This window comes from Stegodyphus dumicola, chromosome 3 (genome assembly GCF_044657685.1).
Source record: "Stegodyphus dumicola isolate Sdum_Otavi_A_Nest chromosome 3, ASM4465768v1".
NCBI lineage: Eukaryota > Metazoa > Arthropoda > Arachnida > Araneae > Eresidae > Stegodyphus > Stegodyphus dumicola.
Window position 1 is genome coordinate 160,987,995 of NC_140770.1, and position 17,658 is coordinate 161,005,652.

Below are 17,658 nucleotides of genomic sequence, written 5' to 3' on the forward strand. Positions count from 1 at the left end.
TAGTTCTATAGTAATTATTGCTCATTTGGATGAATAATATCACCTCTCTTAATTTGTAAAAACTATTTAGAAACACCCTGTTTAATAATGTTTTAGGCCTAAATGCCTCCCCCCCAAAAAAATGTGCTACCTGCGCCAGTGCACGAAAAGAAGTATTTTTTCACTGTATATATCATGTGTATATCATGTTTTATCACGCTATATATATTACATTGTATGTCACTGTATATACACTGTATCACACTGTATATACACTGCATCCCACTGTATATATCACATTGTATGTCACTGTTTTATCACACTGTATGTCTCTGTATATATCATGTTTTATCACTGTATATGTCAGTGTATAATGCACGAAAAGAAATATTTCTCACTGTATATATCATGTGTATATCATGTTTTATCACACTGTATATATCACATTGTATGTCACTGTATATACACTGTATCACACTATATATACACTGTATCCCACTGTACATATCACACTGTATGTCATTGTTTTATCACACTGTATGTCACTGTATATATCATGTTTTATCACTGTATATGTCAGTGTATAATGCACGTAAAGAAGTATTTTTTCTAAATAATAGAGCAGGCACTTTTCTGTCGTAAACATGTTTGGCCACACATCTTTCACATAGAATGCGATACTTATGAAACACATTTTTCTCTCCTTTCCTGATAAAATTACTCACACAAAACAATTTGCCGTTTCCTTTCGCTAAATAAAGAGTCGGAAGAGTTGGTATTTTTACCATTCTAAATCAATTTACTTCGGATGTGCGGAAATCGTTTACTCAATCTTCATTATGGACAGCTTCCGTCCGATAAAGAATCTATTTTTGTAGCTCTTGTTGTTTCTTTCGCTTGGTACTTTGGTTTTGCCTTATTTTTCAGTCAGAAGGCATGTGAAGCATGAAATGGCTTTTCATTGCTTTTCTATGACTTCAGAAATATAGTCTAAGAATAAGGCACGTTCAAGAATTTATCCAGGCCAGGTTATCAAATATGCCAAATAATCAGACTAAATTTTATAATACCCCGAAAGGACGTATTCACGTTAATGAATATACTGAGAAATGGGAGGAAAATGCATATGGTAACTTTGGAAATACATTTAATGAGTAAAATTCATCAAAAAAATCTGAAAGGTTTCAGATTTTAATGGTCGCCCAAAACGGTTTGTTAAGGTTTTCACGTTCTCGCTGAGGTCGCTGTCTACCAGACTTTTGCTGCAATCACTCCTGCTTACCCATTTTGTTTGTCTTTCTAGCTTTATTTTAAAGTATGTTTTCCTTCACCCTTATGCCACATACTGTTCAAAAGCAAAATTACAAAAATTTTAAAAGCAGCATATGTTTAGATTTCGAAATGCAGTTTTTAAGTGTTGACATACATTTTTCTATTTATTTTCAGTCTTTTCTCAGTTCATCATATGAATGTTCAGTTTTCCTAGTAAGATGGTTCACAAAATTTTTTTATCTTTTTATTATTAACGTTTTGCTTGTTAATTTTATTTTTTAAATATTACTTTCTTCGCAATTAAGCCCCGTAAACTGAAACTCCACGCAAAATTACAAAATATTTAAACACAGCATATCTTTGGAATTTTCGGGAGCCAGTTCCGCGCGCTGGAGATAAAAATATTTTATTCAGTATAGTGTTGCCACTACTCGCTTTTCAGTCGTGTGTTTGTTAATCAAAAATTCATTTAAGTTGTAAATAATAAAAATATATTGTTGCGTTATTTTCTCATACCACGTTTGTACGGGTTGCGTAGATTTGGAGTGAATAACGACGACACTAGATGAAGTATCAAAACACACTTTATTTAGCTAATATTAATCAGGACAGTTCCAAAGTCACGTTTTACAGTCTTCGGAGATCTACTATGCACTTGCTGAAACAATCAGCGACACAGCCTTCAGGTTATCAGGCTATAATAACGGTGGAGGCAGCTTCACTGCAAAGCACCCTAGTACAATCCTCCGACTCTGCTCCGTCGTTCTCGGAACTCCACGTACTCTCGAGACTCTTCACGTTACAACTCGCGATGCACTCGACGACACACAGAGCACAGCTCCCGACTCTTCGGTTCAGTCGTTCCTGGAGCTCAACACGCTCTTTCGACGATGCACTAACCGCGATACACGAAGAGACTTTTTCGATGCACTCGACAACCCACTCGGCGCTAGACTTCTAGACACTCCCTCAATGACTGACTATCAGCTCGCTAGACGAGCACACTATCTCGCGCTCTATGCGAGGTACTCTCTGACTGCGGACCAGCAGGGTTTATATAGCTTTCGGCTTGTGTTCGAGAACATTCTGGGCTAAATCGTTAAGAATTTGTTCCAGAAGGTTCTCCTTCCGTCCATGGTATATCGCCAATTTTGTCGCCAAATGGGCGATTTCTCGCCAAATGTGCTAACACTGCTTTCACGCGACCCTAAACCTGCTTTGCGGGGAAGCCATCTTACCTCACCTGGACATTTCGTAACAATATATACATATATAACGTCAATCTATGAAAATGTTGAATAATTTTAATTAGATATATCACGAATTAATTATTATATTAATTTTTGTTATTTAAATTAAACCGATCTGGCTCAGTTGCTTGTTCGATACAGTCGTGAATGGCTGTACGGTTTGTGAATTTTGTTTCACTGAAATCAATAAAATTTTAAAATGAGTCAACAAAAAAAATTTTTTGAAAAGGAGAACAGAGTGGGAAGCTGTTTAGATTAGGGAAGAAGAAAAGAAAGATAGAGCAAAACTCTCCTGTAAAAAGAAAAATCAAAAGAATTTCAATATCACAGACTTATTTTCAAATAAATAAAACAGCCTCAAGTCCATATTCGTTCAGTACATTATCATCAGATTCAGGCATACTTTAGCCTGTACCTCAGTATGTATGGTTGATATTGCAATTAATGGACAGACGCGTTTTATACTGGGCATTTGTATATACTTATCCGTCAGTTTATTCCGCCAATTAAAAACGGTTTCTCTTTAGTACACTTAGGAGATATTCAGAGTCAAGTTTGCTTATTGATGAAGAATTCGGTATAGATGCAATTAGTTGGATATAGTTCGGTGTACAGAGGTATCGATTATTATGATGGGGGATTTTAATGCAGACGAAAAAAAAAATTAACAGGCAATGAATTTCTAAAACAACATTTTAGTGTAAACATGGTACCTTCGAATTATAGGAATACATTTGGCAACAGGTTTATAGTTCTTACATATACGTAAAATATTACTGCACAATTATTGAATTATGTTTGTTTTTCCTCGTATAATCGTCCTGTATTGTATAAAATAGTTACGAATAGAAACTGTACGCAAACACGAATAAATATTATTTATATATAGCACCAAATTTTTTTCGGAAAAGAAAATTCCAGAGTCACGGAAGGGCCAATAAGTTTTACTCATTAAACACCAGCGGCCGTTTGGAACAGAAAGCCTCCCGTCAGTTTTTGTTTTAGTCCAAAAGGGAGTTAGCACAGAAGGGCTATTAGTGTCGCAACAGCATTTTGCGTTGAATCACTTTTCAAATTGTTGCCATCAAATATTATTCATTCATTCATTGATATCATTCATTATTATTACATTTTAAGATATTAAATACTGAAGAATCTGTGTGAAGGTATGTTTCTCGCATTGTGAAGAAACAACCATACCTAGAGCCATCAAATTTTGAATAACGTAGGGTTCCACCCGAATTTGGGCACCTGGAAGCCCAAATTTCGAATTTGTTTTATTATCTATTTTATATTTTTTTTAAATATTTGTACAGACATTAGGTTATTTCAAAGTAAGAGAGATGAAAAATGAGCACCTTCGCCGGGAATCGAACCACGGACCTCTGTATACGCGTCGAGGTTGCTGACTACAACACCACGAAGACACGCTAAGAAGGCGGGAGAAATACCTTATATACTCCCCATTTTAAAGGGAGACTGGGGTTTTTAGGGGACCTAATCGCCAAATCCTGGTTTTGGAGAATCATCATCCACCTGCCTTTTAGTATGGGCGCCACTGTAGAGACATTAGGTTATTTCGAAGCAAGAGAGATGAAAAATAAGCAACACCTTTGCCAGGAATCGAACCACGGGCCTCTGGATATGCGCCCAGCGTGCAGACCACTACACCACGAAGGCACGCTATGAAGGCGGAAGAAATACCTTATAAGTTTAACTAATTTTTGATTAACAAACTCAACAATTTCAAAGCCTGCAGTGGCAAAACAGTAGGAAATAAAACATTTTAATCTCCAGTGCGCGAGACTGTCTGTCGGGTATTCTTTAGAATTCTTTAGAAATATTTTAAAACAGCATATCTTTAGATATGAATATTTTTAACACAATGTAGCGTTAGCCTAAAGCCTTTCGAAACGTGTGTGTAAATGAAAAAGTCCCTTTTTGGGGGGGGGGTAATGTAAAATATGAAAGATTTCAGATTATTTTTTTCCCTTTGTTCTTCTTCTTCTTTTTTTTTTTTTTTTAATTTTCGATCTGGTGAATAATTTCGCTTCCTAAAAGCGTGGTTTATTAGTGGATTTTTCAAAGGAAGACTTTCAAATTTTTACAGTAACTCGAAGTATTTGGTCATTTGTTCATCAATATTTTTCCCTACTTAGGTAGAATTTTGGGGACTATATGTTATCGCAACCATCTTAAAAGGTGTCGCCAAATTTTCAGAATGTCCCGAACTCTAGAAACCATGCGCATAGCCATTTTTCAAGCCATACTCATAACAATCCTTTAGTTAAGCAACGTCGCCATTCTTATGTGTTCTTTCAGTTGCATTCCAAGATCCAACGGTTTTTGTAAACAAATCGTGATACTTTTTGCCTTAAATGTAATTTTAAAATATGAATGTAAGTGTTTTATTTTTTATTTATCACGTAATCCTTATTTAATAATTAAAATATGTATTTTAAATTGCTAAAGTGTGTTAACTTTTTATACGTAGATAACACAGGCTAACTTACAATCAATATCCATAGTTTGGGAATTTAAAAAAAAAAAAAGAAAAAACAATAGCCAAAACCATCACCTTGCACCTGATAAGTAACTTTTACCTCTTCATCTGTAAAAAATCGTAAGATTGTACCAAGGCGGTTGGCCTTAATACGTAAGTACCGAAATTTGTTTCATGATATTTGACTAGACGTTTCGCGAAGCTTCTTTCCATGTAGAAATATCAATAGTGATGCGATTTAGGCCGTCTGGTCCCTCTTTACATTATTACAATCACTAGAAGATAAAATAAAATAAGCCGTTTTTATTTAATTACAAACAGACTTTTGTTATTGTTTCGTGTCTGATAGATGCCACTTCTGAGAAATATTAATTGATAATCGACTGCGAAATTTTTCAAGAAACTCTTAGATCAGACCGGTTAATCTTCGGATTATTGTAAATTGGCGACTTTTTGGCGAAAATTTGGCGACCAACCCTGCTACAGCAGTTTGCTGGTTTTTTTGGGGGGGGGAGGACGCCATTTTTTTTCGCGAAGTAAAGGCTTTTTTTTTTTTAGTCCAAAGGGGCTTTGTCCCTGAAGGACTATTGTTTTTGTTTTGCGGACTCATAAACGTCGGTTCACTTTTCAAACTGTTGCCACAAAATGTTAGAGTCCTGCATTATATTTGAAGAAATTAAATAATGAAAAATCTGCATAAATGATTGTCTATTTCTCGCATTGTGATAAAACAATGGTACATAGAGCCATCGAATTTTGAATGACGAAATCCTACTGCGAATATGGGCATCTGAAATCCCAAATTTAAAATTTGTTTTATTATAGATTTTATATTTTGTAAAACTTTAACGAATTTTTGATTTACAAACTCAATGCTTTAAAAGCGAGAAATGGCAACGTTATATAGAAAAAAAAAAAAAAAAAAAAATACTTTTATCTCCAGCTCGCGAGACTGTGTATATCGGAAATTCTAAAGATATGCTTAATTTAACATTATTTTGCGACATTGCTCTTGAACTGAATTTTATGGTTTAAGTGCAAAGAACATGATATTTAATAAATAAAGGTAACACTCAAAACGTTAAAAAAAACGCCCCTTTGGACGTAATTTAAAATCTGAAACATTTCAGATTTTTTTTTTTTTTTTTTACTCAACATTTTTTTCCAACAATCTGCTAGCCGAATTACGGCTTATGGTAGAACTTTTATGGAACAAAAGTGCTTAATCATGACGAAGATTAGGTGCGAAATTGGGAGAAAGTGCAGAATCGCCCACTGCTTGCCGCGTTTTTAAGAATTGCACATACACGGTATCCATGTTACACGTCGACCTATTTTCACTTAAAAAAACATCCCAGAATTGCACAAAAATGGCATTGCTCACACTCGACTTTATCCATGTACACTGCTAAAATCCTAGCTAGTAACCTTTATCGCCTTACCAAAATGTCGCCAAACTACCTGTTACCATATTCCAAAGATTAGCCATCAGACCTTGTATGTTTCGTAATACTTTGCGTACGGTGAAGATATCTTACGTACGATATGATACTTATAGTATTAGAAATTAAGCATAATTTTTAAAAGATATTTATCCTTGTGTTCTAGAAATTATACTATTTCTATTTTTGACATTATATTACAAGTGTAATGTAAATATAATTATTTGTTATAATGTTCGACTTCGAGACACTTGTAAGCAATGTATTGCTAAAGTTTGAGCCTAAATGAGAGGTTTTATGTACCATGGTTTGGCAACAGCTTTGAATTTTGTAAGAACAAAACTTTCTTCAGAAATATCAGCCAAATGATTTTTAGGAGATGAAAGAAATCTTAAGCTTCCAGTGGCTATAGGGCTTTTAGCCACAAGGCAGTCCATTTATCGCCTTTCTCAATGAAATACCAAAAACGCAGATCTATAAAATGCCAGAAAGGCATATAGGGAAATAAATAAAAGCTCTGTACCAAGCAAAATTTAAAACAAATTTCAATCCCAATACTTAGAAGTGCTATTTACTTATTAGTCCAAAAGGGCTTGTCCCTGAGGGACTGTTGTTTTCGTTTTGCGTCGAATCACACTGAAAGTCCGTTTCACTTTTCAACCTGTTGCCATCCAATATTATCTCCCTACATTATATTTAAAGAAATTAAATATTGAAGAATCTGCATAAATATATGTATGTGTCTCGCACTGTGATAAAACAACGGTCCCTAGAGACATCCAATTTTGAATGAAGTAATCCTTCTGCGAATATAGGCATCTAGAAGCCCAAATTTGAAATTTGGAATTTGTTTTATTATCGATTTCCTATTTTGTAAAACTTTAACGAATTTTTGATTCTCAAACTCATGGATTTCAAAGCCAGCAATGGAAACGTTGTAGAGAAAAAACATTTTTATCTCCTGCGCGCGAGAATGGTATCGGAAATTCTAAAGGATATGCTCAATTTAAAATTATTTTGCGATGCTGCCCTTGAACTGAATTTTATGGTTTAAGTGCGAAGAGCATGATATTTAATAATTACACATATAATAAGGTAACCCACAAAATGTTTAAAAAACGCTCCTTTGGACGTAATTTAAAATCTGAAACCTTTCAAACTTTCTTTTCTTTTTATATAATTTTTCATTTATTTATTAATTTTTCCTTTTAGCAAAATCATCAGTGACATTCTTGAAGAATGTTTCATTACTTCAGTTTCTCTTCTCTAGATAATACAGTATTTATTAAATACAATATATTCATTCTTAGTTCTTAGTGCTTCTTAATAATGGATTAAGTTTTTGTTGAAAATGTTGCTTTTTAAGATGGCAGGCAAATGTAAATAAATACATTTACTACGAGTATAAAATACTAAAGTAAGGTTAAATTACTACTTTCATATAACAAAGAAATAGAATAAAAACACCGCTATAAAAACATTGCGCCAACGTTTAATTGGATTAAAATATTATGTAAATTGAATATAGCTTTCTAGAAATATGATTTCACCTCACTTCTATTATTTGTGTTGCAGCTCATTATACAGAGGCTATTCGCACATTTTTTAGGCGATTTTGGTAAGCGGTAATAAAAAATCGTTTGCTGCAAAAGAAGTAATTGCAGTTGTACTATGTTTTTATTATCGTCTGTGGCTTGAAAGTTTTGTTTTTATTCAAAATGGGGAATTTAACAAAGCAGTGGTTCGAAGGCTACATTTACGCTCTTTCCGAAGAGAAATATGCATACTCCGTTATCCAAAAACGATGTCAGAGTCATGGTTTTGTGATATCTAAAGCGTCGATAGGTAATATCATCAACAAGAAAGGAAAAAAAACGCCAAACTGGAGCCTCAAGTGGAACAAAAATTCCAAACAACTATCCAAGGAAATAACGGACATCTTCGACTATTGCAAAGGTACGTTGTTTAATGTTAAAAGAAAATCCCCCTAGTCAAAGGACAGTTGCAAAATCATTAAAATGCTCGGTGTCCAAAAATTAAAAGCAGTGGTTCGAAGGCTACATTTACGCTCTTTCCGAAGAGAAATATGCATACTCCGTTATCCAAAAACGATGTCAGAGTCATGGTTTTGTGATATCTAAAGCGTCGATAGGTAATATCATCAACAAGAAAGGAAAAAAACGCCAAACTGGAGCCTCAAGTGGAACAAAAATTCCAAACAACTATCCAAGGAAATAACGGACATCTTCGACTATTGCAAAGGTACGTTGTTTAATGTTAAAAGAAAATCCCCCTAGTCAAAGGACAGTTGCAAAATCATTAAAATGCTCGGTGTCCACTGTAAACAAAATGATAAACGTTGATTTAAATCTTAAGAAAGCGCAATGAAAAAACGCAATGTGCATCGACTTCTTCCAAAGCATATCGCTCGACGCAGGACACATGGATACCGAGTATGTGCAATTCTTAAAAACGCGTCAAGCAGTGAGTGATTCCGCACTTTACCCAAAATTCTATTGCCGACTTTTCCTCATGGGCAATTCCCAAATTGTTAAATCCATAGGATATCAAAAAACGATTTAAAAATTAAACTAGCATTTCAATGGCGTCTTAAGAAATATAGAACTATATAAACTTACGCAATCTGAAACCAGCGCGTACGCTAGATTTGGCGCGCTGTTAAATGGGCGCGTTTGCTAGATTTGGCGCTTTTGCGCATACATTTTCGCTGCAATTTTTTTACGGCCCTCAAAACAGAAGAGTGTAGTAGCCCAGTTAGTGCATGAGAAATAATTATTTATTTATTTCATATATTTGTTCATGTGTTTAATTATTTTATAAAATTAACTTTAATATTTTGTTAATATTCATATTTATATTTCTTTTATGCTGAATGGCAATAAGTAGTTCATATTTATATTTAAATTTCTTTATGCTGAATGGCAACTAGTTCTAGTTCTGATTCATGATTGCTAGGTTTTGGTTTCAAAACGTTGCTCGTAGCGTCGCATTTCGATAGCTGGAAAATAAAATGCAATAACTTAGCTATTTGTTTATAATTCATGCTGTTACTAGTCATAAATTAATTTTAAACATTAGTAGCCAAGGCTACATCGTGGTGACCCTGATTAATTTTCGAAATGTCAACAAATGACTCTTCTGAAACTGCTATGAAAGATACGATGCAGTCACCGGAGCTTCATAAGGTGAGTGTAAAAATACCTCCTTTTTGGATTGATAAACCGGAAATATGGTTTTTTCAAGTTGAAGCTCAGTTTAAAATTAGTAATATCGTTTCAGAAGAAACGAAATTTAATTATTTAGTTTCACAGCTTGAACCTAAGTTCGTCGAAAATATTTGGGACATTGTAACGAACGATAGTGCCACAAAATATTCGGATGCTAAAATTAGGTTATTACATTTATTCAAAGAAAGTGAAAATGTACGGATTAAACGTTTGATTACTGGTATCGAACTTGGAGACATGAAACCAAGCCAACTTTTGCAGAAGTTGAGATCAGTTGCTACTACAGATGTGTCTGAAAATCTAATCAAAACTTTATGGCTGGAGAAGCTACCTGACTCCATAAAAAATATATTATTAGTTAGTGATGAAGATGTAACCAAGTTAGCGTCTATGGCAGATAAAATTAGTTATATGAATCGGAAACCAGAAGTATTTAGTACTAATGCTCCTTCCGTTCCCGCAAATGATTTGTTGCAAAGAATTACCTTTCTTGAACAAAAAATTGATCAAATAACCATTCGCTCAAGACGCAGGGACTCGGATTTACGTAATTCACGTTCACGATCTCGAAGCCGATCTCGTAAACGATATGACCCTATTGGCAAATTTTGTTTTTATCACTTTCGTTTTGGAGCAAAATGCATTCCAGAGAAATGCAAGCCTCCGTGTGCTTGGGTAAAAAACGATTTCAAAAACCAGGAAAACTCGAATCTGCAGTAGGTTCAGCGGCAAACGCTGCTGCAGAAAATATGAAGGATTGTCGCAAATTTCGTTTATTCGTTCGTGACCGAAGATCAAATTTGCACTTTCTTAATGATAGCGGAACTGACGTAAGCATAATTCCTGCTACTTCACAGAATAAATGTAAAACTGAATATAAACTGTATGCAGCTAATGGCACAGATATTTCCACTTATGGCATAAAAACGCTAACTCTTGATTTGGGATTACGTCGTGATTTTCAGTTTCCATTCATAATTGCTGATGTCACAAAAGGTATTTTAGGAGCTGACTTTCTTCACAAATATAAATTGCTTATCGATATAAATAAGAAAAAATTAATTGATGGCGTAACACAGCTTTGTGTCCAGTGTGATGTCGCTGCTATTTCCAGTGATTACTCAGTAACCACATTAAATAAATCCATAAAAATTTTCGATTTACTGTCGAAATATCCCGAAATTTTTAAACCTAACCTTTTTCCTACACAAATTAAACATGGTGTTACACATATTATTACGACTGATGGTCAACCCGTTTATTCAAAGGCACGACAGCTCGATCCAAAACGCTTAGCTATAGCTAAAGAGGAATTTAAATTTATGCTTGACAATGGAATAATTCGTCCATCAAACTCCCAGTGGTCAAGCCCCTTGCACCTTGTTACGAAAAAGGATGGTTCATATCGTCCTTGCGGAGACTACCGACGATTGAATGCGCAGACGATACCTGATCGATACCCAATTCCTCGCATTGAAGATTTTCATCATATTTTAAGAGGTACAAATATTTTTTCTAAAATTGATTTATTCAAAGCTTATTTTCAAATTCCCATTGCAGAAGAAGACAAATGTAAAACGGCTATCATCACTCCTTTCGGTTTATACGAATTTAATGTAATGAGTTTCGGTTTAAAAAATGCTCCTGCAACGTTCCAAAGATTTATTCACGAAGTCTTTAGAGGATTAGAATTCGTTTTTCCCTATTTAGACGATATACTCATTGCATCCAGTACCCATGAAGAACATAAAAATCACCTTAAATTAGTTTTCGAAAGATTACATACATTTGGGTTAAGAATTAATGTTTCAAAATCTGTGTTTGCTGTTCCACAAATTGAGTTTCTAGGCTACCTAATTACACCTAAGGGTTCCCGTCCTTTGCCAGAAAGAGTTCAAGCTATTACTAACTACAAACGACCAGAAACAATTCATGAACTTAGAACCTTTCTTGGAATAATTAACTTTTATCGTCGTTATATAAAGGATGCAGCGAAGAATCAAGCATTGTTACATGCGTATCTCAAGGGAGCTAAAAAGAGGGACAAACGTAAAATCGAATGGACTGAAGAAGCTGAAAAACAGTTTGAAACGTGCAAGAATGACCTGGTGAACACGGCACTGTTGTCTTTTCCCAATTCTGAATTACCTCTGGCGTTATTTACAGATGCTTCAGATACGGCGATTAGCTCAGTGTTGCAACAATATGAAAACTCCTCATGGAAGCCAATAGCATTTTTTTCTAAAAAATTAAGTGATACTCAGCAAAAATATAGCACCTATGATAGAGAACTATTAAGCATATATCTTTCAGTTAGACACTTTAAGCATTATCTAGAAGGAAGAGTATTTACAATTTATACAGATCACAAGCCCTTAATATTCGCCTTTCGTCAAAAACTTGACAAAGCAACACCTAGACAGGCTCGCCAACTTCAATACATCTCCCAGTTTTCGACTGATATCAAATATGTAAAAGGTGAGAATAATATTGTGGCGGATACATTATCTAGAGTTAATGAAATTTCATCGATAGATTATGATAAAATAGCTGATGAACAAACTCAAGATGAAGAACTGAAGAGTTTGCAAACCACTACTTCCTTGAATTTCAAGCAATGTTCTCTACCTTCGGGAAAATTGTGATACATCAACTAAACATGTTCGGCCGTATATTCCTCAGGCTTTCAGAAAACACGTCTTTCAACGAATTCATGGTTTATCAGATCCAGGAATAAAATCGACTATGAAATTAATGACATCAAAATTCATTTGGCCTAACATAAAAAAAGATGTACAGTTGTGGACAAGAACCTGCATTCCTTGCCAAAAAGCTAAAATTAGTCGGCACGCCAAAACAAAATTAGGTGAGTTTGAAGTACCACCAGGAAGATTTTCTGTCATCCATATCGATCTCATAGGACCACTTCCACCATCTAAAGGGAATATTTATTGTCTTACTTGCATAGATCGATCTTCGAAATGGATGGAAGCAATTCCTTTAGAAAATATTTCCGCTGAGAACGTCGCAAGAGCCTTTTATAGCAACTGAATTGCGCGTTTCGGAACGCCAAGTAAACTCATTAGTGATCGTGGATCCCAATTTAAAAGTGATACATTACGAGCTTTGTCCAAAATCTGTGGCATCAATTTACAACACACTACTGTCTACCACCCCTCGTGTAATGGCAAAGTTGAGCGCCTTCATCGAACATTAAAAACAGCATTAAAAGCCCACAACAACATATCTTGGACGGACACGTTACCAACAGTACTTTTGGGTTTGCGTACTGCTATTCAAGAAGATACCAATCATTCTATTGCGCAAGTAGTTTATGGCCAGAGTCTCAGACTTCCTGGAGAGTTTTTCAGCGAACCAAGTATCCAGACAGCATCGGAGACTTTTGCTAATAAACTCCAGAAACAGATGGAAGTTGTTGGACCGAGACTAATTCGTAAAAATTCATCTGAACAGATATTTGTCCATAAAGACTTACAAACTTGTTCTCATGTGTTTCAGCGAATAGATCGGGTAAAAAAACCTTTGGAACCTCCTTATGAAGGACCATTTCCTGTTATTGATCGCAAGGACAAATATTTTACTATTAGCACAAAAGGAAAACATGTTAATGTATCCCTGGATCGCTTGAAACCAGCATATATTTTAGCTGAGGAAAATTCTCAGTTGATACAACCTGACTACACTAATTTGCAGAGACCGGACTCAAATTCGGATGTGAATCAAAAACATTCTCGCACAGGCAGAACTATACGTTTACCTGTTAGATTCAGATTCAAGGACTGACTAAATTATTTTGATAGTCGTTAACACTGCAATACTAGTTACTACCTATTTCTCCATCTTCGTAACGTAACTTAGTTACTGGTGGGGGAGTAGTGTAGTGGCCCAGTTAGTGCATGAGAAATAATTATTTTTTATTTCATATATTTGTTCATGTGTTTAATTATTTTATAAAATTAACTTTAATATTTTGTTAATATTCATATTTATATTTCTTTTATGCTGAATGGCAATAAGTAGTTCATATTTATATTTAAATTTCTTTATGCTGAATGGCAACTAGTTCTAGTTCTGATTCATGATTGCTAGGTTTTGGTTTCAAAACGTTGCTCGTAGCGTCGCATTTCGATAGCTGGAAAATAAAATGCAATAACTTAGCTATTTGTTTATAATTCATGCTGTTACTAGTCATAAATTAATTTTAAACATTAGTAGCCAAGGCTAGAAGAGTACCGACTTCAATAATAATCGAAATAATCCGGATATAAAAGATATGGAGAAATAATCATTGGAAATATAATTGATTATTATTATTTTAAATGCAGAAAGCCTGTCGAAAAATGCCCTTAACTAGGCAGAAAAGAAATAGCATTGATATTATTAGAAAAAGTTGCTCTATAACTACAGTTTGAAAGAAATGCCGATTTAGTCTGGAAATTAGTTGATTTTTGGAGATCTTGAAAGAACTGATGTTGCTTAGAAGGGGGTACAACAAATTTTAGCGGATAAAAGTGTTCCATAATGAATTTACTTGAAATATTTTTCTGACTATTTAATTTTGAAATAATGAATAAAAGTATTGCGTTTATTTCGGTAATGAAAGTAGCGTAATATGAAGCTACAAATCATTTAAAAAAAAAAAAAAAAAAAAAAAAAAAAAAAAAAAAAAACAGAGAGAAGGTGGGAATGAAAGAAAAGAAAAAGAAAAATCTTTCCCAGCGAATTTTGCTACGTGGCGCCATCTGTGAGTCAAAAACTAAACACATGAAAAGAAATACATTTAAAGACTTTTTAAATGATTCCTTTTCATCATACTTTTATTAAACATTATATCATAGATTCAACTGTAATTCAAAAACTTTTACACACATGTACATACATCTGGCACTTTTTGAATTTCTTATAATGTTAGTTGAATTTTGTTGATAGATATTTATGATCTGTCTCTCTAGCTGTTTTTTACTAAAAAAAAATCCCCCCCCCAATGTAGAATCGCTAGCATTCTTTTTATTTTACTTGTATTTCATCTACTCATATCACTATAAAAGAATCTTTAATAGAACGTTTAATTAGACATAGCTAAATGTTAGCCACATCATATATTTTTCGACAGTTTCTCTCTATACACGTGTCACAAATCCTCTCTAATTAACTGGATGAACAGACCGCTCAGATTTAAAACAATAAAATGAAAATTTTAGATTTTGAACACATTAAGAAAATACAGAAGTTAGATTGCCTTAAATACATTAAAATATGAGAAAAAAAGTTCCATTTACCATATTTTTACTTCCTTACAAGAAGTAAAAGAATTATTAAAATGGCAAAAAATTTGATGGATTCTTAAAATTTACAATTTTAGGTAATAATATTTGACCTGTTTTCCAAAATAAAAGTTTCAAAACTTAGGATTACATCTTAAATTGCTTTACAAATTTTTCCCATCATGAGCTTCGAAACAAAGAATAATTAAATTAAACACTATTATATTTTTTAGTGTTTTCAAACACTAAGTTAATATTTTTGTGCGTTAATAGGTCGCGTAAACTTTTTTACAACTCTAAACAGTAACAAGTTTTACAAGTGAAGATATCTCATTCAGATATTTTCATCAGTTTACATCCCAAATATGAATAGTTTAGCAAATATAAAAAAAAAAAAAAAAAAAAAAAGTATGGCAACACTTGACACTCTGCAAACATGTACATTGTTCTGTCTTTTTACTTCCTTGTACGAAGTAAAAAGGAAGTATTGTAATCGCGAAAAGTTTCAGGCAGCATATTTCAACGAAAATAGCCATTTTGACCGCTATCGAATGCAATTTAACGATGTTTTTGCGTGATATCTGTAACAGAATAAAATACTCTTTTCCTTCAAAAAAATTATAAAACTGCATTAAAATTAATTCTGAAGAGAATTTTTCGTGGCGTCTGTACGAACGTATGTACGTCCGCGCGTACGTACGTATTTCGCATAACTCAAAAAGCCTCAGAACGTTGAAATTTTGTATATAAGACTACTATAACATGTAGATGTGCACCTCGTATTTTGGTTTCAATCGGCCGCGCCAAACGTATATAAATATGCTTATAAATATATCCACTCTGTTACCCGGCTCAGTGATCTCAGTTTCTTTACTCTTATATGTTTGTATATTGTACATTTTTTGCTTTAAAAATGATTGAATTATGTTGTTTTTATCTTCCAGTTAAGGGTTTTATGCCTTTAGTTAATCTGTATGCAATATTTTTAGAATTATCAACAATTTTAAAATTAAGTGCCACTAAGCCTAATTTGATGGCGGCCATTGCTCTTGTTTATATTTGAAACAGCAGGATAGCGGATTTGTTGCCAATCTAGAGAACTTAGCTTTGCAATAACAAAGATAACGCCTTCATTTATTATTTAAATCATGCTTAATCGTTTCTGGAATTTTTTCGAGGAAATAAGCGTTTAAGATTTACTTCGTAATTTTTAATACAGATATTTTGAGTTTTTATGTATTTTTGCCTTGTCGCGAAGTGAAAACTGAATTAATTGAATGAGAAATACTCAATCGTCTGTGAAAAACTGTTTCTTTTTTTTTTTTTTTTTTTGTTTTTTTTTGCTTAATTTCTTTTATACATAGTTCTAGCTTTATTATAGTATTTGAATAGAACATGTGGCAACGATTAGATAATTCTTTAAATGATATAAATTTTGTGCATTCTGAGTTATAATATAAACGAAATATAATACTTTTAAGTAAACCTAGCGCTAGAGTGTCGCTATGGTAAACGAAGTGAATTTTAAAGAATGCATTTATTCTATTGTGGTTTATGCGCTGTCGGCGAAGTAGGTTTAATTTAATCTAATAAGTTTAAATAAAATGCGAGAAAAAATGCGTATAATTTAATATTTCGTACAAGGAAGTCATGTGGTGTACACATCAGAATTTTTTAATAAAGCTGTGAGGCAGAACGATTCCTTCTTCGTCACTGCTGGGAACATAGCACGTCTACGTTTTTCAGTTTCAGAAGTTTGTATGTATTTTATCAGCATTTCATTTTAAGAGGTGATTTTCTTAATTTTATTGGAGTTTACTATATTATACTATTTAAAAGGAACTTTAAATTCTAACATCCAAAAATAAATCTATTATACATTTGCGGAAGCACGAAAGCTGTCGATGTAAAGAAACTGATAGAAAATAGTAATATATTCAAAACTGATCATAAATTAGGGGAAAAGTTAGTACACGATACTGTTTATAGGTGACAGTAGAATGTGCTGAACTAATACTTTAAAAATTTAATGTTAAAACGAGTTTTCGTACATATCTTCATTCTTTCGAACAAAAAATTTCATAATTTAACGGTTGCACCAAACAGATTTGGGATCCAGTGAAAAAAAGCTTTTTAAATGAAGCTTATAAAAGATTTTAATGTAATTTCTGATATTTGGGGGGGGGGGTAAACTCGCAGGACTTTTCGATCATTTGACGTAAACAATTGCTGGAAGTAAAATAGTGATTATTCATCTTTGGAAAATTATTTTTCATTTTAATATTTTGATTAATAAAATAACAAGACTAAATTGATGAAAATACGTAAATAAATAAATAAATAAATAAAACTTTTGATAAAATAAGTTATTTAAAACGCACAAAATTATTTATGAGTTAAAAGCAGAAAAGTAATTTATCTATAATTTAATGCGAGCAAAAGATTTAATAATTTCTTTACAAAATTTATCAATCATTTTATATCACGAATAACAATAGCAAAACACAATCGAATTGCATGGTAAAAATATAATCCGTTAACCTTATTCATCTATCAAGGATACCTTATGATATACTTATGTATAATTGTACATGAAATTTGCAAAGAGAATTATTTAATGACTTGTTCCTGTTAAACTGTACCAGTGGTCTTCAAACTTTGTCGCGTCATGAAACCCTT